This window comes from Corvus brachyrhynchos, unplaced genomic scaffold (assembly GCF_000691975.1).
Source record: "Corvus brachyrhynchos isolate BGI_N302 unplaced genomic scaffold, ASM69197v1 scaffold175, whole genome shotgun sequence".
Taxonomy (NCBI): Eukaryota; Metazoa; Chordata; class Aves; order Passeriformes; family Corvidae; genus Corvus; species Corvus brachyrhynchos.
The window spans coordinates 3,760,786-3,783,876 of record NW_008238448.1 but is presented as its reverse complement, the minus strand read 5'-3'; the positions used below and the strand labels follow the sequence as shown (position 1 = coordinate 3,783,876).

Genomic DNA, 23,091 nt, shown 5'->3' with positions numbered 1-23,091 from the left:
GCAAGACCCAACTCACCAGAAGCTGTAACATTACACAGCCAACTGATCCAGTTACAGTCCCAACTACTCCCATAATTATACTAAATAATGTCTTTGAGAACAGAGGAGTAAAATCCAGACTTACACAGATGTAACTGAAATCAGATTACTTCTTCTCAAAAAGGAGAAAGAATCACTCCAGTCCAAGTCTGTGTTTTACATGACACAACTGGATATATCACAAATATACAAAAGCAGATTATCCACTCCTAGGAAAGATGGGTTAGAGACAGCATACAAGCTTGCTTTATAAAATATCTTCCTTACTGACAACTACATCTAAGGTTTCACCTGGGAATGAGAGCATCTAATCACATGCCATAGACTTTGAAGCAATCTAACAACATAGCCCAGTTATCAATCCATGCCTGTTCCAAACAAGTAGTGAAAATAGCTGTTCTAGCTGTAATATGGCATCCAAGTCTAAAATAAAATTATATCCTGATTAAACCAATGCTCAGTGGAGAAGTCAAAGAATCAATGGAAGTTTGCAAATCAGTGGTTTGGGGTGCCCAATTTGAAATACTCAAGGAACAGGATTTTGAGAAGATGGGTGTGGGGGAGGTGCTGAGCTTCTCAGACTGTACGTACAAACAATAGTTGGGCTATCACCATAGTTAGACTATCCTCAGTGAGAAAATATGGAGATAGGAGCTGCCTTCTACGTTGTTATTTACTCTGTGAACCACAATGTGGTGTGCAACACATTTGAGAGGACTGATTCAAGAGGAAAGGGGACATTCAATTAAATTAGAAGAATTTATGCTGATTCTATCACCATTCATGCAGTTCACTGCCACAGGTTAAAAAAAAAAAAAAAAATAAACCCAAACACTACTATCCAAAGGCAAATCAAATCTGGACACAGATAAGAATATTCAGAAGACTTAGAGTCACCAACCTAAGAAGACTGCTGGAAAGGATAAAAGCTCCTGCTTCAGTTTTAGCTCAATTTCTCGTTAGAAGGGATTAGAATGAAATTTTCATAGAAGCCTCTAATTCCTATGGGGTCTACCATCCTCATCTCAAGCATCTGGTATGGTCATCAGAGAAATGGTAGTACATTAGACAGAACACAAGCACAACCCAATATGGCAATTACTACATGTTTTCTTCTACTTGATAAAAAGTTAAACAGTCCATCTGATGCCGCTGTCAAAATGCAATCTTGGAACAAAGCAGCAAAAAACCATTTGTTTATGGACAAAAGAAAGACCAAACATGCTCACTAGCAATATAAATTCAATTCCAGAGAAGCAAGATTACCTGCCCAAACCACAGTATATCTCACCAAACTCTTTGAGAGTGTTCTTTTTTGAAAAGCCACTATGTGAAATATTTCTTTAGGTTGCAGGGAAAATAGGGATCATCACTGGGCTATATAGTTGAGTTAGGAAAAGGCAGAGTTCACTGTTTTATTTTTTGGATCAATGGGGGCATTTCAGTAGGATTTTGCTTCTCAGTGAGAAAGGGAAAAGAAACAAGCAGATGATTTTCTCCTAAATATCTTTTCTGTTCCTTTTGGGGCAAGAGGTACAGCAATCATGTCTCAGAACCAAATGAAAGAGAGAGCAAAGAACATTTATATCGTGAAGTTACTAGGAATCTGTTATACTTAAACTCTCCTTTAGCCAAATAGAGAAAAAGGGAGGGGAAGAAACTGCTGTTTCTCACTGCTTTATCCAAAACAATCACTTTTAGTGATATGCTAAAAAAAAAAAAATCAAAAAAAAAATCAAAAAATACTACTCACATGACCTCTTTAATTTCTTTTCAGGCCAGCACAACAGTGCAGGGATTGCATGTTTTATTACCTGTTCTATCATTTTTATATAATTTAGCAAAAATATGAGATAGGTCAAACATATTGTTCTTAGAATTGAAGCTTAAATTCCTGCTCAGACTCTGAGAAACACAGCCCAGCATCCTATATCAACCTTCATACTGAAGTCTGCCAATCGCAGCACACACACAATGCCAGTGATGGACTTTCTCTCAAGCACTTTGTCAGGTAAAATAAGTATCACACATTAACCAATGCTAACATGTGATACTACATTATTGAAATGGCAGTAGCAATAAACCAGTTTTAAAAAGAAAATTAAAAAGAGGGCCTCTATGCATGCCCATTGTATGTCATTCCTGACATTGTACTTAGAGGTTAAAGTGAAATCACTTACAATGAAAAAAGAAAGAATAGGGTAAAATCCTACCAGTTGTCTCAGACAAGAAAATTTGAGAGCCTTTTCTAGCTCCTTTCCCCTAAGAACATGCTAAACCATGAGCAATGTAATGGTAGGAGGAACAATGTGAGGGCACTATTTATCAAGCAGGTGAAATAATATTACTCACCTTAGCTGTACAACCCAGTACCTATAATGTGAAAAAAAGTGTCTCTCGCTCTTGATACATATGAAACAGGGACAGTCATGCAAGAAAACACATTTGTAAAGATACTTTAATATTTCAAATCAATAGAAGCAAAAGAGAAAGACCAAAAAAGTGAAATACAGTCTTTCACATCTTCTCTAATCAGAGCCTAGAGAATGGGACTCCACAATGAGAGCTCTGAAATGATTACTTCAGTTTTATCCCTTCACTCCCCAGGCAGAAAAATTGTACTTGTCTACTGTTAGAAAGTTATTTGCAATCTACAGGTAACAGGTGACTTTATAATGTTGTTCTGCAAGAGCTGCCTTATTAGGTATAATACTACAGAATTAATAAAAGATACTGTTTTCTCTCACTTGGTTAGTGGCTGTTTTTCCCTGATTTCTTTCTACCTATTCAGTGACCAAAAATATTTCTTATCATTTTGCTTATGTGTCTTATCTTCTGTTACTTAATAAGAAAAAAAGTCTGGTTCTCCTGGCTCATACCTTTGATCCTATCCAAACAGATATGCAGAGTTCAGCACGTAGTAGAAGGGGACCTCAGCAGTAGGATGGAGTAAGCATAAACTAAAGTAGAAACTTCCCCAACCGTGAACACACTCAAATAGTACATTCTGTGCTGTTAATATCATGCATTTCAGCAGGTGATAACACTGGTGGTGATGAAGGTACTTTAGAAACAGCTTCAACTGTTGGGGTTCCTCCCCCCTGCTGCGGGGTCTGGGGGGAAGGGACCCTGGGGTAGAGGCGCAGCCTATGGGGTTTCCCTACGCCCTGGTCAATCCTGTGCCCCATTGGTTGTTTTGTGTTCCCCTGCCCAGGAAGGACCCTCGGGTCCCGTAATTGCTCAGTTCTTCAGCAGTGCCCTGGCCATGCAGCTGGAAAATAAAGATCTCTGAAACATCTATCAAGAATCTGTCCCTATTTCTTTCCACGGGCCTCGCTGTCTATACATGTTGCAGAAATCCCTGCTGCAACATTCAATCACATTAACAGCTTTAAACAAAATAGGCAGGTAAGCTTGAGGACAAGCTAGGGCTCTGAAAAACTGAGGAAGGCCTGAAGATATTTAGCATAACATAAAGCTTAAAACACACTGGATATTTGCTTAGTCTTCCCTGCAACAGATTCATTTCTACATCTGTCTGAAGTACTCTTGGAGGGGAAAAAAAAAAAACCAAAAAATAACGTGTCTGGACAAGTTAGAAAAACATTCCTACAGTCCAGAAAGCATTCAGCTCTGAGGAGAGGAGCTGGGAGAAACTAAAAATGGATAGCCTTTAGGAAAATACAGTGGAGCTGAAATGGATATGATTTGTTCCTTTTCTTGAAGAAAGGATTCAGCTTTCTAACAGATGGGGAGAAATGGCTTGTGTCAGGGGAGGGAAAAGAGCAGAAATCAGAGCTTCAGTCAGTAGTCTGATTCTTGATCTAAGGCTACCTTTTATGTGCATATTCTGTGGTAATCACCTAAAACTTTAATGTAACAGACTTTACAAACCTAAAATGTAATTTATGGTTTTTTATCTAGGATGATCCATTGGAATGAAATTGATGGCTAACACCATTATTTTTGATATCCATGAAATACTTAAACCGAAAGAAGTGAAAAGGGAGGTTTTATACCTGCTAAGCTGATGGAGCTCTCACTGAGAAATGTGAAATTATGTAAATGTGGACTTTAAGAGCAACAGGGGAACTTTCTTCTATTATGCACACACAATTATGAACAAAGGTCACCCAGTGGTTAGCTAAGCTTTACAGCAAACAGCTTATTTAGGAACCACACATGGGTATAATAAAAATTTGACATAAGTTATCAACAGCTACAGCAGTGATGTAAATTTGTGACTTGTAGAACTATGGTTAATTTTAGCTGACTTAAACAGAAATAAGCTGCTGTGTTTCCTGGACGCAGATGAGATAGGAAATAGCAGCATAACTTGGACAAAACATGTTCACTCTAAAAAGACTATTTGTTTCTCAGGTCAAATGCAGACATAAGCATAGCACACATTTAATAAAGGTATCTATCTATATTTCTCCATATTTACTTGGTTATACCCAGAGCTTTAATTAATGTCTACATTTTTTTCATTTTTAATCACATTTTTCTGATGAGCAACACACGCAGCTTCAGGCCCATGAATATTGAAATGTTTTTTATTAACCATTTGCTCACAAGATGAGTTAGAGGACAGTGAAATTCCACTGATTCTAGTTACAAAATCTGGGAAACTAGAACAAGCAAAAGAAAAAAAGAAATGAAACCAGTAGTTCAAAGTTCATGAAAAAAAATGACATCCTTCACATACTTACAGATTCCTGAAGCATAGCTTTGCATCTTATTAATATTTATTAATAAAATAAACAACATAATTGTTCACAGCTCATGTCCACCATTGTGCAGTAGGAAAATGTCAGTAGGTATCAATTTCCAAGGGAATTCCTCAAGAAATTTAAAATTAATATTAACATGACGTGCCAATTTTACTTCTACCCATATGCATTTGAGATCACTGAGGCTAGCTCCCATTTTGCAAAGAAACGTCTTTTGCACTGCACTATATCACACTTTTTGTTCAGAGGCTTTACTCCCAACAGGGCAGATGCCTACAGTCACCACTTTTTTTATTTTTTTAAGGATTCAGAGAACTTTACGTATTTATAATTGTGGATTTTGTGTGTGTCTAAAGATGCAAATATAGTATCTTATTAAGTGTTCCTAAATCTCTAGTTCTCATTACTTTCAAACACAGTCCAGTGCTGGTAGTATATTGACCTTTACAAGTGCCTTGAAATCACAGAATTTTACTGTATTTAAATTACTACTAAAGATGCATTTCATTTGCAAGAAATCCCAGACTTCATGCTGAAGGAGTAAAAGAAATAGAGAGATGTTGCCCTTAAGAGTGCACTGTACATCACAATATTGGAGCATATTGTGGGATTTATTCATCCAAGTGATTAAGCACAAGTGTGTTTGAGCCAAATGTACAATATATAAAAAAACTGACAAATCTAATAGTTAGATTTTTCAAAAGCTACAAGCTGTAACTTCACTAAAAAAAGGTAAAGGCATCTCTGCTGAACAGATTACTCTGTTAACCCACCTAAAGAAGAAAAAAAAGATGCTTCTTATGTTCTTAATCTAACCGTCACATTTAAAAATATTTTTAATAAATATATAATGGATAAGTCTTCCAAATCACATCATACAGTGATTTCTAGACTTTCACAAAAGATAGTTGGGGGTTTTTTCCACAAATTCATGGTCTTTTTTGCCACAGCAATAACAACCAGACATGCAGTATTAGGACATTAGGAAAATGGGAGGACGAAAGGTAAGTTCACTTGCACCACTGGTCATCATGTCTACACGTGAGTTTGCAGCATCATATGTGTACCAGTAACATTATGATAGTTAAATCTGATGGAGTTTTGTGATAATTTTATCTATGCCCTAATTCATAAAGTAGATTAAGTATTTGAGATACCTAACATTGTTTCATTAATATATACAGCAAACTACCTTAATAAAATAAATTAACCAGTGTATTTCTCAGCCCCGTAACTGCACTCATTTGAATAATTCTATTGCCAGTTCACAAACTTTTCTAAAAAGCTTCCCAACTAGAGAAAGTTTAAACACTAGAATAACAGATTTATTGCTGTTATCAAAGCCCCAGCAGGTAGACAGGGTGCAGAAACAGGAATTAGGTCAGAAGTCTTAAGCCTTACTGCTACCATTGTAGCCTGTCAATGAGTAGAGTGCCTTTCTTGCTTGCTTTCCTCTGAACAGTCTCCTGCCTTTCACCAGCACCTTGCAGCATCACACCTCCTACGAGCTTTGCTCCACTAACCTGAAGTAATCTGCAGTTAGCTGACAGACCACAATCAGCCACAATCCTTTCGGAATGGCTGGATTTTTATCAATATTGTACCTTCCAGTACGTAAAATGAGTCAAGCTAATTTCCTGCTAGGCAATACATTATCTCTAAGCATATAAAGCGATTTAGCACAGGAAATACCAACATGCAGAGGCAGCTCCCCCGTGCTATCCACATGCACAACTGTCAGTTTGCTGCAGAAATGACACTTCAGTGCCTTGAGCTGGTTACATTTGCTTTGATTTTGCCAAACTGCAATCACATCTTCAATTCAGTGAAACTTTATCCACTGCATAAAAATCTGGATTTCCCTTTGGGATTGAATCTATACCTAAGCTTTAATGAACACTTTTACTGAGCCTAAACTAATTTTTATGTTGGGCACTTAAAAGTTACACAACCAAATCCCTGTAAATTCACCCCAGTAGCCTGTCTTTAATTCCAGCGGCTGAAGAACTGACTCTTCAGTGATCATACACACAAACCAGAAAAGTTTACAAATTGGTGTCATTGGCACTGTTATACCAATACCCAAGTTCCTTCTAGTAATATGCATACAAAGTGTTTTAGTACAGAGAATCAACCACGGGTTTTTGAATACTGCCATAAAGGACATTAAGAGGTCATTTCTGCACCTTGCTTCAAGCATAGTATAAACCATGCCTGGATCATTCTCGATAGGTACATACATAACTTATTTTCAGTGGAACAGACCCAATTCTCCCAACAAGATATTTAAGCATTTCATTTCTTTTTTTTTTTTTTTAAGAGAATGTCACCAAAAACTACTACTAATCCATCTTCCTGAAGTTCAAGTCCATTACTACTTCTCCTACTCACTGCAGAGATAACATTGTTATACTGGTTCTAGAGAAACCTTGCAGACCATTATGTCACCCCCTCTGGTACTGCCTTCATCAGGTTAAAGATTCATTCAGCCTGTCCTGATCCTCCTAATATGCTCAGTGATTTTCCTTCATTTCTCTGCAACCAGTTCAGACCCAATTGCCTTTATGTTGGAACAACTAGTTGGATAGAAGAGGGGAGAGCAGTGAAAGTTGTCTATCTGAACTTCCACAAAGGCTTTAGAAACTTATCCATGATATCCTCACAGGCAAGCCCAAAAACTGCAGGCCGGAAAAGTAGACAGTGAGATGAATTGAGAACTGGCTGAATGGCAGGGCTCAGGGTTTTTATCAACATTACAGTCTAGCAGGAGGCCTGTAACTAGTGGTGTCCCCCAAGGGTTGATTAGCCCCCAGTATTGCTTAGCTTATCCCACAACGTGGATGAAGGGTTAGAGTGCCTCATCTGCAAATCTGCTGAGGATACAAAGCTCAGAGGCATGGCCATACCCCAGAGGGCTGCACAACCTTTTAGAAGAATCTCATGCACTGGAGGGATGGGCAGAGCAGAACCCCTTGAAACTCAGCAAAGGCAAGTTCAGCATCATGCACCTGGGAAGGAAGAACCCTTACTAGTGCACCAGTACAGGGTAGAGGCCAACATGATGGAAAGCAGCTGTGCTGAGAAGGGCCTGGGTGTCCTGGAAGACAACAAGCATGAGCCAGCAGAGTCCCTGTGGCCACAAAGGCTAATGGTATCCTGGGGTGCATTAGGAAGAACGTTGCCAGCAGATTGAGAGAGGTGATCCTGCCCCTCTACTCAGCCCTGGTGAAGCCACATCTGGAGTGTTGTGTCCAGTTCTGGGCTCCTCAGCACAGAGGTACCTGGAGCTCCTGGGGCAAGACCAGCAGAGACCTACAAAGAGGGCAAAGGGACTGGAACCCTTCACTTACGAGGAAAGACAGAGGGAGCTTGGCCTGTTCAGCCTCACGAAGAGACAACTGAAAGGGAACCTCATCAATTTCTATAAGCATCTGAAAAGAGGGTGTCAAAGCAGGAAGCCAGATGGTTCTCCTATTGCTCGGTGGTGACAAGCAATAGGACAAGAAACAACGGGCAGAAACCAATGCACAGGAAGTTACACTTGAATATGAGGGAGAACTTCTTTACTGTGAGAGTGACTGAACACTGAAAAAATTGCCCAGGGAGGTTATGGAGTCTCCTTCCCTGGAGATATTCAAAAGCCATCTAGATGCAATCCTAAGTGACATGGTCTAGGGAGCAGTGCTTGAGTAGGGAGGTTGGACTAAATGATCTCCAGTGGTTCCTTCCAAACTTCCTGTTCTGTGAAGTCTTTCTTGAAGTGTAATGTTCAAAATGAAGCACAGCATTCCAGCTGAAGGCTTACAATGGAAAGAGGTGAGGAAAAGAAATGCTGTCCTTCTTGTTACAGTTCTGTTCAAACCTTTATCAATAAAGCAACACAGCTAAGTCTCATTTCTCTTGTGACTTAGCATTGGATCTTTCTCCACAGAACCTCTGCTTACTCCATTGCTTCTCATCCATACTTATGCAAGCAATTACTACCCACCAAATAGTTTACCCCCACCTAAATTTCATTCTATACTTTTTCAGATAACTTGAGTTCTAATTTACCAAAATTATTTTGAATTCATTTTGAATTCTGATCCCACCCTCAAACAATTACAGCTCATCGCAATTGCTTCATTACAGCATTTAATAAAACAGCTATGTTATCAATGAAATCCTCAGAATCAGGCCCCAAATAGGCCTTAAAAAGTCTTTTGGGTAGACCCTTTTGTTTTGGGTACAAATAACTCCTCCTTGGTACAATTTTTTGTAAAAAAAATTGCCCAACTGGTTGGGAGTCTACCTTACAACATTTTCACCTAGACTACATGTCTTATATTCATTACAAAAGTGTAGCATAAGACTGTTTTAAAAGCTCTTCTGAATCCAGGATACAGAGGAATTTATTGCTTTGCCTCTATCCACACATATTTTGCCCTGTCATAGAAGGGGGTTATATTAGTTAGATATAATTTGTTCTTGAGGTATTTTGGGCTGCTCTTCATCCTCTATTTCCTAGATATTTGCAAACTGTACATTAATTTGTTACACAATTTTGCCAAAGATTAAAATCTGTCTGACTATTCTAGAAGGTGCCCTGCTTCTTTCCTCTCAACAACCCCTTACTGTTTTAAAATATAAGAAAGCACTGTCCTTTTCCTCAGTTTTTTTAGTACCTCATCCACTCTCCACAAATTCTAGAGGTACTTACCGAACAACTGAATAAATCACTATGGTCAAGAACAGAATCAAATGACATGGGAAAAATCCAAGATTTACTTTCCTATCCACGCAGAAACATCACCCCTTTTTCAGGGGTATTAACTGCACTAGCCAGCAGCATACAATTGTCCCATTGAGTGACAATGGCTATGAAAGAGTTAAAAATCCAGCCTTCTCAGCATCCATCCTTAGAGGCACAAGAGGAACTTTGTGTATTACATCCCAGAATTTTGCTGTCCTGAGCTGGAAGCAGAACAATTCCTTTCAACCAGCAAAATGGAGGAAGAAATCCTTCAAGCTTTCAGACCAGATTGATCACTCAAGAGACACAACTAACTCCGATAAATGTCCAAACTCGAGGCTGCTTTCTGAATTGATGCTTTTGAGGTTTGCTCATACCAATCATTAGTCACCACCATTTATTAGCTTGCAGATAAACTGAAATACATCCTGGGAAAAAGTGAAAAATATTCTCCCAGGACCTTGGTTATTGATTTTATTTATTAACTAAACTTAAGCTAAGGCAAAATTAATAACATTCTACATGTGTAGCAGAAACTTGGAGGAGAGACTGTGTGAAAGCAGGTCTCTCCCATTTGTACACCTCTGAAGAGGTCAGCTTCTATCATAGGCCTCACAAATTCAGGACCATAAAGATGAGTGAGCATTAAACACCAGTAGACACAAGTGAGGCACGCACCAGGTTGTTTGGAGGCATACAAAGGACTCCACCAGCACAGCCCTCAGAAATGACCCCTGCCACACTGATTCTTAGACCCTAAGCAAACAGGCATGCACGAAAAGACATAGAATTTCTCATGTCTGACAGATGGGAAATTTGGAGCTGACTAAACACATGCCCAACCCTATATCCTTAGCCCAGATAGCACTTCATTGACCTCTGGCTGATGGAAATGCCAGAAGAGTATCATCTGAATGTGACCCCTTAATGTAGTCCATGTGTGAAAACCTTAAGAAACAGTTCTCTTACCAGTGGAGGCCAGGAAACAAATGAAAAACGTTCATTGAAGTCAAGGGATTTACCTTGGCATAAATCTAACACACAGAAAAATTAGGGATCCAAACTCTATCCTCCAAACTGAGGCCAAAAGGATCCCATGGAAAGATCTTCTACAGCAGTTTCCATATCCATAGCCACACTATTCTGTTCAGAAACCTAAAATAGCTAGTGCCATATTCTGTAACACTAAAGAATACAAAATATTGTCCTGAAATAAGAACGATTCCTTTGAAGAACTTCTTTTTCATGTAGACCCAAAGGCCTTTCCAAGTTAATTAAGTTTACCAAAAGGGCCTAGGGGCATAAAGTACTGAAATTGTATTGAAATTCAATAGGAAACTGGCCACTAAATCTTGTTTCAAAAATCCTAGTGTCAACTAATTATTTGTAAAGAGTGGCTCTTCAGAAACATTTACTTCTCTAAATAGATATTCCCACTATGTATGATCCTTGCTTAAACAAATTTGTATTTCCTTCAGCACAAACAAATTTTTACACCAATATTTATAGATTGCACCACTGTGATTCGTTAACAAATAAAGTCCATTTTCTATGCACACAAATGACTTAAAGAATATTAAAATAAATTCTTCCTTGTTGGTTCTGGAAGGGCATATTCTTATTGACATCTTTATTTTGCAAAAATGCTCTGAGAGATGTATTTGGCAAATAATATTGCTCCTGCAGATCTCACTGCTTCAGAAACATGACTTCTCTGAGGAAACACTAGATCTGGTAACAGAAATATCTTTAAATCTTTTAGATAGCCAGTCCACAGGGAAAGGTTTAAGAAAGGATCAAAGCTTGTCCTTTCAGCTTGAATTATTCCATTACAGCTGAATGTGACATAATTACAAAAGATGTTGGATGTGGAATCTCATCAGGATTATCTGACACTCATCTTTGTTGAAAAAGTCTCCCCAGCTGTTGCTCTGATAGCACAAATGTGACAGGAGTGCAGAACACAAAAGTAGTTGCAAGTGACTGCTGCTTTGGGGCTGGTTTAGACTCTGTGCAGCACACTGTGACTTTTCAGCCACCTCAAATAGTGAGGCTGTTTAGGACTGACTTGCAGGTGAGAGGGAATATCAAGTATACTATTGAATTTCTAAATAAGAAAATTTGTTTGAAGCAGCCCATAGACCGATATAGGCTTTATGTTATGTAGCTGACAGACACAAGTAATCTTCTTTCTTATGCAAGGTCGACAACTCAGTGAGTAGCTGGTAACTGCCTTTTTTCCTCCCCTTTGAAAAGCTTGCTATATTGTCTGAGTTTGTTTTCATTGAGATCAGAACACAGTGCTTGTGTAAGATAAAGCACATTCTTTTTACAATCTGCATTTCTCTCTGCATTTGATGCATGCTAAACCAGTATGTACAACCTCAAATAGGAAGGAGCACATTTCCTATAGTGCTACTATACTTGTATGTATGTATATCTTATTTTGTGGAAGGAGCTCAGTTGTAAACTATAACATCAAACATCAAATCTTGAATAATTACCCATTCCAGAGGATTTGGTAGCTGTAAAAATACTTTTCTTTCCTTCCTTGTCATGGATTACATTTCCTTCATACATTATTAATGAAGTTAAACTACTAGTAACATGCCAAATGTGCTGCATAGGAGATTTGTGCCTAATCCAGCACAAAACAGGCCCAGTCACATAATGATAGAAAAAAAAGAACAAATGTCAACAGTTTCACACTGAGACTAGATTAAGCAGACCATACTTACTGATTCCTTACACAGGGATTATCTCACTTTTAGTGCTATGAGAAGACAAGCCACACTTCTATATTATTAACATAGAACTGCACCTCAAAAAGAAACACCAGAGTCCCCAAACCTGCTTACAGACACACACACACAAAGTCATTTATTAAACATCACAAACTCTTTTGGATAACAGATGTAAAACCAAGATATTAATGGCAATATATATCAAAAACATCCTCCTGCTGCTTTAGATCTCAGTCCAACTTTCAATGGAATTTGTGCATAACCCTTAAGAGGATATTACTTACAATTAGATTCCAACTGAATCCCAAGTAAATTAAAATAGCTGGTGTCTATGGTCTTTACCTTCTTACCACGGAAAACTTTCTTTGGCTTAGGATCCAGATGCCAACAGCTAACATGTATTAGCCTGATAAGTAAAGTGCTCACTGAAGGCAACAAAACTGTACTAACTCCTAAGCATTTACAGGAACAGGCATTTGGCACAAAACTGTCTGACAACCAAGCAATAATAATGTCCAAACAGAACTAGAATTTGTGGCGTTTAATCTCCTATCTGCAAGGTATATTCACTAAACTCCCTAGGGCACAGGCAGATGTTTACTGAGATAACATAGGTATAGTTTTGCAAGATTAAGAATATTGCTTTAAGATGCTTACTGCTGTATCAGGAACACTGAAGCCATGACACAGACTGCAGAGCCAGGGAAAACTTGCTTTGTCATTTCAGATTTGTTAAAAATGTTCAAGGAGTAGCTGTCCCAGCAGACTGGGCGAGATCAGGTGTCATCTGTCTACACCACTCTTCACTTTATGCTGGATCAGGTATCGTCTGTGCTACTGCAGCTGGCATTGAGCTGGTAGCAACAGCACAGCTTGTGCTGTGCCTGGCTCAACACAGCACAACTGAGCGCACAATCCAGGCCTAATTAGTATTAGCAGAGATCTAGCAGGAAGGATTGTTAAATCACAAGCTAAATCTGCAGCTCCAAGTTGCTCTTTTACAGGTAAAAAAACCAGGCTTTAAACAGTTCAGTCTTCCAACTTTAGCCCTGCACAGTCAGAGCTACCTAGTCTCTGGAAGCTACCTTTGTCAAAAGTCAAAACATTACATGCATGTTCTGTGTGTTTTACAATTTGGGGCATTTCAGGAACCTAGACAGGAACCTACAATAGGCTCACTGACAGCACAAGCACAAGTTATTCCCAACAAAGCCATGCTTTAAGCCAGTTTCAACAGCACTTATGGATAGTCATCCTGTAACTGACCTGTCATCCAGTCTGTTCAGGGTCCCACAAAATGCACTAGAATATACAAAGCAAGTAATTAAAATCAAATGAGAATTTATTCCACGCATTGTACATTCATTCTGAGCACTCTTTTCCACAAGCAGGGGGAAATCGAGTGAGCAAAAAGAAACTAGAAGGTTATCTTGTGTAAGCTCCAAAATATTAGTAAGTCCAAATAATTATATAGTCACTAGCACATAAAAACTAATTTGCTCACTAAAAGCCTGGGCTTATACTCCCTTACCAAGAGCATGATTCATTGCAGTCATGAGAACCCATGCCCTTAGTTTCTTAGGGCGTTTCACTAAAACCCATGAAGAAAACAGAATATTGTGTCCACCAGACGACCTTCCTACATTTCTTCTGCACAGACACGTGCAGGAACAGAGTTGGAAGTGCTAAAGGCAGAAGAGGAAGAAAATAACCGAAGCATATGTTCAGGAGAGATGACTGGGATGTATCAGTCTCTTTTTTTATAAAGAAATAATCCACTGACTGCTAGAAAGTGTCTGCTGCACTATCTGCACGGAGCCCCTCCACTCCATACCAGGCTTAACATTTGTTCCTCTCATAGCGCTCTAGACTGTGTAACTCTGTGGAGCTGTTCTGATGGAGCTTTCTGCAAATACCCCGTGAAACGCAGTTTCTCACTGCAGAAGGGGGCCCACAAGGAAAATGCTAGTCAGCATCAAATTCTTTCCACAGTCTATGGACATTTATTAATCCAGCCCTTTTCCATCCTAGTCCAAGGCCTTAGATTTCCCTAAGCTCTGGTTGGACCCCACAGGCAGCAAAAAATGATGTTTCTGAAGAGACTGAATAAGAAGGTCAGGGAATATCCTAGCATAAAGGTTTCCTGCTTTGCAAATCTCATTGCGCTATATGACTCCATAGCGTTGACTAAATAGGACATTGAAAAATAAAATTTAAGTTCAAGTTCACATGACTTTTTTGGCACACTTTCAGTTACTAAAATAAACATTTTTTACCCCATGAAATGTGTCAAGTACAAACTGTTGGGCTTCAAAGCAATATAACACCACGAGTTGCATGCTCAGCTTCAGTAAATACTAATTCCTAATTGCAACCTACACTTTACCCAGTTTCAAAGTACTTACCTAGTCAGAAGACAGTCATTATGTTTCATTTGGTGAAAAGAGCGCATCCCAAATGAGGTTTCTTTAAAAAAAAAAAAAACAGGACAACTTGCACTGACAACATTTATCCTTTGTACTATGCAAAGCTCTCCTGATTCATCACCTATTCATCTGCCGCAGCCACATTACTGCCCTGCATCTGTTTGTGTCTTAAATCACAGCCCTACTGCAAACTCTGACCAGTTATGTGCCCTTGGTAAAGTACAAGTCCCATTCCAAAACAGTCTACTGGAAGGAGATCTGGGAACTACTGAAGGATTAGAGTATAAAAAGTCCACAATTATTTTTTCTGTCTTAATTGCTATTTCCCTAACTATGGTCATTTCTTTTTATCTGTTACATTTAACATTTTGTTTATTTGTTTTAGGCACTTCAGATCAGAAAGGTCCAAGAGCAATACATTTGTTTAATGCAGAGAGAGACAGTTTCTAGTATTACTCCATTCTGGAGGAGAACAGCTGAAGTTCAGAACACTAGCCTTATTCATACCTTTTTTTGAACCCTGGCTTTCTCCCCCATATACTTAGACCTGCCCCAGGCATCATGCAAAAAACTTGTAAGCACACACCTGTCAATCATCAAGAGCATGTCAATCACTAGCTGCAACAGAGGTAGAAATTTATGAGTTAAACAATTTTTAGCTGCTAATAAAGAAAACAAACTAGATGGCTGCCTACTGGAACACACAGGCTAAGGTTGCTGACAGATGTACTGAACAACATCATCTAAGCTTTGGAGGTTGGCAGAATTTCACTGCCATTCAGTTTTCAGGCCTTTAATCACTAATTTTGGCACATGCGCACAAGGTTTTTCACAACTCAAACACTAAAAAATATATATACATATGTACCTAGTGGTGTGCAAAGATATTTCCCAAAGAACAACAATAGGGAACACATGATCCTAAACCAGAGTACTTAATATTATCAGCCCATAAGAAGTTTCTGAAGATACAGCCTGTACTTTTATGTCATAGAGTTACAATGCCTTGACCCAAGAGCTTTCCTGAAGAATTATCTCACTGTGCCACGTACTTGAATCATTCTCTGCTTAAGTTGCTCCAGAAGAACGAGAGAACTGTCTCATTTTAACTGGTTCAGTCCATACCCCCTGAGATACAAACAGAGACAATCTCCACATTTTCCCCAAACACAACAAGCAAGACGGCATGTGCAAGTAGACAAGAACAGGGAAAATTTTTCCTTGAAGGACTGCTAACAGTTCCATGATAGACAGGAGGAGCCCCATGAGTCTCACAGAAGAGATTTCACTTGTGCTCCAGGTAGCATTTCCATATCAAAAAAGCCAGAAGGCTTGCAAAATTGGAGATCTACAACAACAGAACATCTACTTGTTGATGTATGGTTTATGCTACATACAGTAAAAATAAATGAAGTCAATGAATGTTTTACAAGTGTGATGTTAGTATTCTGTAAAGGATACTTCTCCATTAGAAAACCCTGATACTTAAAATGGATTCAGAGGCACTAATAAATTGGTCCAGTAGGTGTTAATCAATAATATAAATGAATAACCAATGAAAAACTGCCACTAGTATGCCAAAGGGGAAATCATCCAAGAATGAAATCTGTGCAATAATACAAGTGCATTGTATCCTTCAACAAATACGTGTAAAGCATACTGGATAGAGACCAATTCCCAGTACAAAACTATGTGCTCCTTTAGACTGCCTCAAAATACCTAATTTTATAAGGAACTTTTTATAGGAGAGATTTTTTTTTTTTTCTAATTTTAAGCACTGATACGTTGAATTCAAAGAAGCACGTATGCTGTGCTTGTGCACTGGATATTTTGTTTAAATTTTGTAGGGTTCCTCCCCCCTCCCCCCCCACATGTTTAATTATTCTTGCAGACAGCTTTTTGCCAGAGCTCTGAACCCTAGAGGAAAATCCCTGGAGATTTACATGAAAAAAGCTGGCGTTGCCTCTTATTTGCCTATTGAACACACGCACAGTGACAGATTGTTTGGATGGGCAAAGCCTATCCTGTTTTAACATCTGAAACATCTGTCCAAGATCCTCAGACAGTCTGCATGCATTTACAAAGCTCTGACTTTGCTCAGGTTTATAATACTTGTTTTACAGTGCTTACAGCACTGCCCACAGCTTCTGCAAGAGCTGAACTTGCCGATTTTTGCCACTCAAAATTCCCTCTCAGGCACAAACCACTAATCTCCCAAGTTCATTTGGCTGTCTGTTTTAAGACTTTTGGCAAAAACCCACAGAACACCTGGCACAAATTTTTATATTTGAAATTAAACCAGACACAAAATCTATGTATTAAATGCTTGAAGTTATTGGAATTACTTCCTTTATCCAGACAGAGGAAGCTGAACTACATCTTTCATTTTCCAACAGGGACAAATGAACTAACACCTACTAGGATTATTTTTGTCCTTTTATTAAGCATTTCCCCCACTGCCACCAAACAACCACAGGCTCTCCTGGCTGATCACATCTCCACAATCTCTCATCCAACAATACTAAAGGAGTGGCTGCCATGGCAGCCGGAATTTTGACTCAAGATTGACAACACTGATGCTGAATATTTGGATTATTATCAAAAGACAGGTCAGAAATGCCTAAGATGTTCAGAAAAATTTTACATCTTGCAGGGGATGTGGTCACCAATATCAATATTAAGTTTTATCTTCCATGAAGACTCAATGGTTACTTTTTACCAACACTGGGGCAATAAACTCCACATTCAGTAAACTTGATCTTTTAAAGCCTCACAGAGCAGTGTTATAGCATGAGCTGTCAAAATCCATGCTTGTCTTGGAAAGTGCTGAGAAGCAGCTTGTCAGAAAGGGGACTGCTGGTACACAAAGCCTAAAGGCAGTCCAAGGCTGCTAACCTTCTCATGAGGGACAAATACCCTTCAGAGCAGCACTGCAGTTTTACAGGTACCGATGCACAGTGCTAACCTCAGCACCGCAAAACCATATCACCACTCAACTCAGCCAATGTTCAAACTTCAGATGATCTTTCCAGAGAAGTTGTGCTTTTACTGTTCATTCAGCAGCTGGCATAACCTCTCTGCACTGAGGATCTGAAGGCTTCACTGCCTTATATTAACACATTTCTCTTTAAAACCTATATTCCTTTGGATCAGATAGGTGTGATTGATTATCTAAAAATCAGGAGCTAAATAATAAAAGAGAAACTAATGAATACTTTATGCATCTGAACTAGGTATACCAAGGAGTTGATGCAAATGCCCCCCACCCTAAGCTGTCACCCTCTTTTATATTATTTCCCACTCATCCCCAACACATAAAATTATATGGCAAAATCCCCACTGGAGAGAGTTTGGCCTCAAGTCTAAGCTGTCTTTTTATTATGCCTCCTCAGAGGAGAAAAGTTGAAGCAGCAGCAGTTTTATATCACCTTCACATCTTCTCTCCTTTATCCCTGGGCTAGTCCCATGCACAATAGTTCACACCTAGGTTCATATGGACTGAGAGTCCACTTCTGGCAGCCAGGAGTTCCTAGCACATTGAAATGTTACAGCCTACTCACTTTTGCTCAGGAAAGGATGCTTGGACAGAACAGGAAAGCAGAAGCCTTTCCAGGCAGCAGAAGTGCCATCCTGGTGACCTTCTGTCAACAGAGGAGTCTTTCAGCCATGGGTTAAGCCAACATTACAGCTACTTCACACTACCAGGTAGCTGAGCTGGAGAGCTGTCTGCCCATCTTTTCTGCAGTCTAGGGAAAAAAAAAAAAAAAAAGCACAATAATAATAAATAGGAGGCCTTTGACAGGCAGCACAAACAGAGTATGTTTTGTCAGTAACGCCATGTAAATCTAGCAACAGATATGATATGTTGACAGATGTAATGTGCAGCAGGAGCACAAGTGTGCCTAACCCTCCCACAGGTATCCAGCAAGCTTTTCATACTCAGATCTACAGTGACTGGACACATGTGGCAGGTGCAGGAGGTTTTAAGATTGTTCCCACATCCCTGCTGCTCACAGTGGTTTGCTGGCTTTATTTCAGGTATTTAGCAGACTCTGAGCCCTTCTAGGCTTGGAATTGATGGCTGCCAGACTGCACACAAGATGCTCATTAGAGTTGATACTAAGAGAACATCAGCACTCCATGTTTTTAAATTCTGTTCTTTCCCCATCTCTGTATTTAGGAATAAAATTTAAGGTGCATATTTTGCAAACATTGGTTATTACGGCTTCAAAACAAAACATACTTTAACACACTCACAGGACACTTGAAATGTTGGATAAAATTCTCCAAGCCAGGAAGAGACATTAAAGTATTACACAGGCTGAAAAAAGGTATTATATTTCATACTCCCCATCATTTTTATTTGGCACTTGCTATTCAGGTTCCAACTTCACCTGATCTGCAGTTTTCCCCAGATAATTCCACCCATAAAAAAAAAAAAAAAAAAAAAAAAAAAAAAAAAAAAAAAAAAAAAAAGCACAGGGGAAAGCAGGTGTGAAACAATTCATCAGCCAAATAGTCAACACAGATTATTTACATCTGAAACGTATTAAACTGGTAAAGTCATAATGGGTAAGGAACTCCAAGATTTGAGCACACCCATCTCCTAGCTCTGTCATAGAGACCTGCAGCAGAGTTCTGAGCAAAACAAACTATCATACCCATTATCTGCAAAAGCACAATAATAAAGCTACTCCTACCTCTCTGCCTACAAGAAGCTTGGCAGATCCTACATGAGGCAACACAACAACCTTTTCCAGGGCCTTTTGAGCAAATTCTGAGAGCAGTAATGCTCCATACACAGTGTGATACAAGGGTTTCCAGCACCACAGCACCCCCTCAGCACAGTGCTGGACCCACACCGATGGGGTCCAGTACCTTGTTGACACAAAGAAGCTGCTCCCAGACTCAGCTCAGCTGGTTCTTCCTCGACTAGACCATGCTACTTGGCACATCACAGGTATACACCAAAGCTGCAGCCTTCCAAACACACAGCCATGGTGAGGCCACAAGCTGGTCATGCATGACAAAACCCAGTCCTCTCTCAAACTGCAAGTATGCTGCTACACAAGAACATGAGGTGGTGATCCACATTGTCTGCTTAACCACTTTCTGTGGGAATGGGTTGCATTTGTGGCTTTGCAGGGAAAACTTTGTCATAATCCTCAGGAGGACCAAGATTTTTTCCAAAATCTTTCCAAATGGATTTTCCTCATCAGGAAGAGAACATGGAGATATGAATGATATTTGACAAAAAATGATAGAAGTAGGGAAGAACTTTAAGAAAGTGGACAACATTATCTTCCCTGATGATAGTAAATGATTTTAGAGCAAGATGGTCATGATTTATTGGACAGCTGGAAAGTTTACCTATTTGCAAGAACTGAGCAGACAAAAGCTCCCAAAATGTGCATGTAAGAAATAAATATGCAAATTTTAGCCTTTAAATAAATTGATTTTTTGAATTAACTTGATACAGTAAGTATTACAAGATCAATAACATTTTTATTGATAAAAAGGGAGGAAAAATTAACAGGGGAGTTTTTAGATGCTGGGTTTTTTACATTCAGTGTATACACTGAATATACATCACCTATTAAGAGTCACCAATTTCCTCCCTCCTTTCTACTCACATACCTCCCACAGACAGGTAGGTAACTCCTTCAACCACTGCTTATTTGCTTTGCTGGGAGAAGTAGCAATATAACCAACTCTCCTTACACTTTCTTCCTAATTTGGTAAGTGATTAATCACCAACAAGAATGATGGCAAAGCCCGTCTCTTCAGTGGATTATGTTATCACTACAATAATTTACACTGCTAAATTCATGTGTGGTTCAACTCACACTTCACTTAAATATTCAACTAATGAGAGCTTTCCCCTCGATATTCCTTGCTGTAACAGCAGCCCTCCCAAGTCACAGGAAATCTCTGCAACCATTATTTAACTCTACAGTAGCCTTAATGTTTGAGGTTTTTAAACCACCTATATCATCCCAACTTCCCAACTAAAGAGAAATGAAAAAAGTGAAATTTGGACCTGCATTTATTACCCATATCTCTCCCCCTGCCAAGTCCCCCACAGCGCACACACATTGAACTGAACTTTGCACAGAAAAGTAAGGTTCATACAGTGACTCTTCTTAATTAAGTCTGCAGTAAGAGCATCTGTCCGAAAATAGATACAGAACATCCCAGCACAGCCAGAAACATTTGGGCCTACATTTAGCGTAGGGTCTGTGTTACACTCTGTGGTGGTACAGCCACAGGCACCCTACCTAGGCCACGCTGTGATTGTCTGACCTAGCCAAGACACTGATTCCTGACACCCCTTGAGAATGAAGTCCAATGGGATTATGTAGCTGATTCAGTCACATTACTGAGTTATTGCTCAGAGGTCTGTGGCAGGTAACATGCTCTCCATTCTATACCATTTACAGCAACCAAAGGGAAGCATTTCAATATCTTTTCTGCAAAAGACTTTGTCCACATTATAGAGAAAACAGATTATCCCTCAGAAACAGGAGGTATAGCATTGCTTGAAGTAAAATTTGAAAAGAAAAAAAAAAACCTTTTACTGCTCTACATGACAGAACTTTGGTCACTACAAGACATCCAAGCAACATAGAATTGACCCCTAAAAGCCAGCGTGACATTCTGACAGTGATGCATTGCTGTTCCTTATGTCAAGGGAGTGCACATCAACAGCTGGCTGATGCAGGAATTGGACACACATCCTTTTGCTGGAATACAACCTCCTTACAGGCTTTGCCTTCATTCCAGCCTGTCAGGAGAATTTCTTCCACTGCACCCAAACATATTGCAAGTGTTTTGCCTGTTTGATGAAACAGCAGCTCTTCATTTGTTTCCCCCCAAAGTGCAAGATGCAGCCCCAGGGAATCTTCCTCGCACATCAAGCATTCATAGATGAAAATGTAATTTAAGGCAACTACTTAGATAATAAGCAAAGCTACAAGACTCTCTCTTAATAGATGTGGTTTTTAAAAAGCTGACCTAACCTTATGGGACACTTTCCACTTCAAATATGCAGAAACAAGATTCCATGTAGAATTTTTTCATAAATTCCATTTGATATGTTTAAAATACATAGTTTATGACAGCTCCATTATGAGAATGAAAAAAACATTTTAAAGTGTTGTTGAATATTGGAATATAAATCTCAGAGCTCCTTATATTATGAAGTAAGTCTTTCTGTGTGCATAAAACACAGTTCAAGTATTTCCTAGAAAACGGATGACAAATCCAGGTGTAATCTTTAGACAAAGTTATTTCAGATGCCTAATGCCTGTAAAATTATAGCTCTGCCAGGTCCTAAATTTGATGGCCTTTCAACATATCCATTATAAAAACAGTTTTCAGGGTCTTATAATTCAATAACAAAAATTTGATTCAGGATGCATCTTGGCATAAGTATGTTCAGACCAGAATATACAAGCAAGTGCCCACAGGTAAAGGAGAGTGCATTTTGCTCTGGGCATAGGGTCCAGGCTCTCTCCCTAAAAAGATGATATTTGCATTTACAAAGTTAATATTCATATCATTCACATACATGGGATCAGTTTGAAGAGAATAGCAAGCAACCTGCATTTCTACCTACCTGGCCTGTAAGTCTGCACTGGGCAACTGAAGAACAAAAGCCCTTGCTTCCTACAGTAAAGTGAAAGGCATGTAGAAACTCAAACAGTATTTTAAGATGTTTAAAAGAGTAAAAATAAAAATGAGCTCTTAAAAAAACCTACAAAAAAAACCCTAAAGCCTGTTTCTAAGAGACATTTTCCTGATATGTAATACTACTTTAGATTTAAAATAAGAACCACTTAGCTACTGTACTAAATTCCCCAAATTACTATTTTTTGAACTTGATCTAGAAAAGAATAAAAGGACAGGCCACCCTGATGAGGCCTTCCTGCTGGTCTTGGGCAAAGGAATAATGCAAATTGAGAAGACGGATCTGATCCTAAAAACTCTTTTCAACAACATGAGACTCTGGCAAGAGCAAAGGGAGAGGCTGGCTGGTTATTTTAGCCAATGCACATGTGCTACTGCCTGCAGCTCACAGCTGCTGAATTAGGCAGTGGGAGCAAAAAGACACGTGGGCAGGCATCTTTAAGCAGGAAAAGATACAAGCAGCAATGTTTGGACTCATATTTCAAATGCACCAGGGTCCAGCAGCTCTCCAATCCAGCATCACAGTAACAGGCACCACTTTGATTTCATTGTGCCCAGCCACAAATTAAACAACAGAAGTGTTTGCCCACTCCACAGTATGGCACCGTAGGAGACTGCCAACCAGATTAGAATTAGGGTTTCACTGGCTCTGAAAGTCTAGTAGGAAGAGAAGCAGCTATGGTTGAGAAGAACATGAGTACCTAAAAACCAGTCATCCTCATTCCTGC

General features: G+C 39.2%; 1 long non-coding RNA gene across 1 annotated transcript in view; it reads right to left on the bottom strand.

Annotated features, from left to right (window-relative positions):
* The window catches only part of LOC108447314, a 227,758-nt gene extending 209,339 nt beyond the window's left edge, over positions 1-18,419 (bottom strand). Inside the window, exon 1 of the long non-coding RNA XR_001862808.1 lies at positions 18,235-18,419. This is a non-coding gene — a long non-coding RNA (uncharacterized LOC108447314). The remainder of the gene's footprint in view (positions 1-18,234) is intronic.
* Between the last annotated feature and the right edge of the window lie 4,672 nt (positions 18,420-23,091).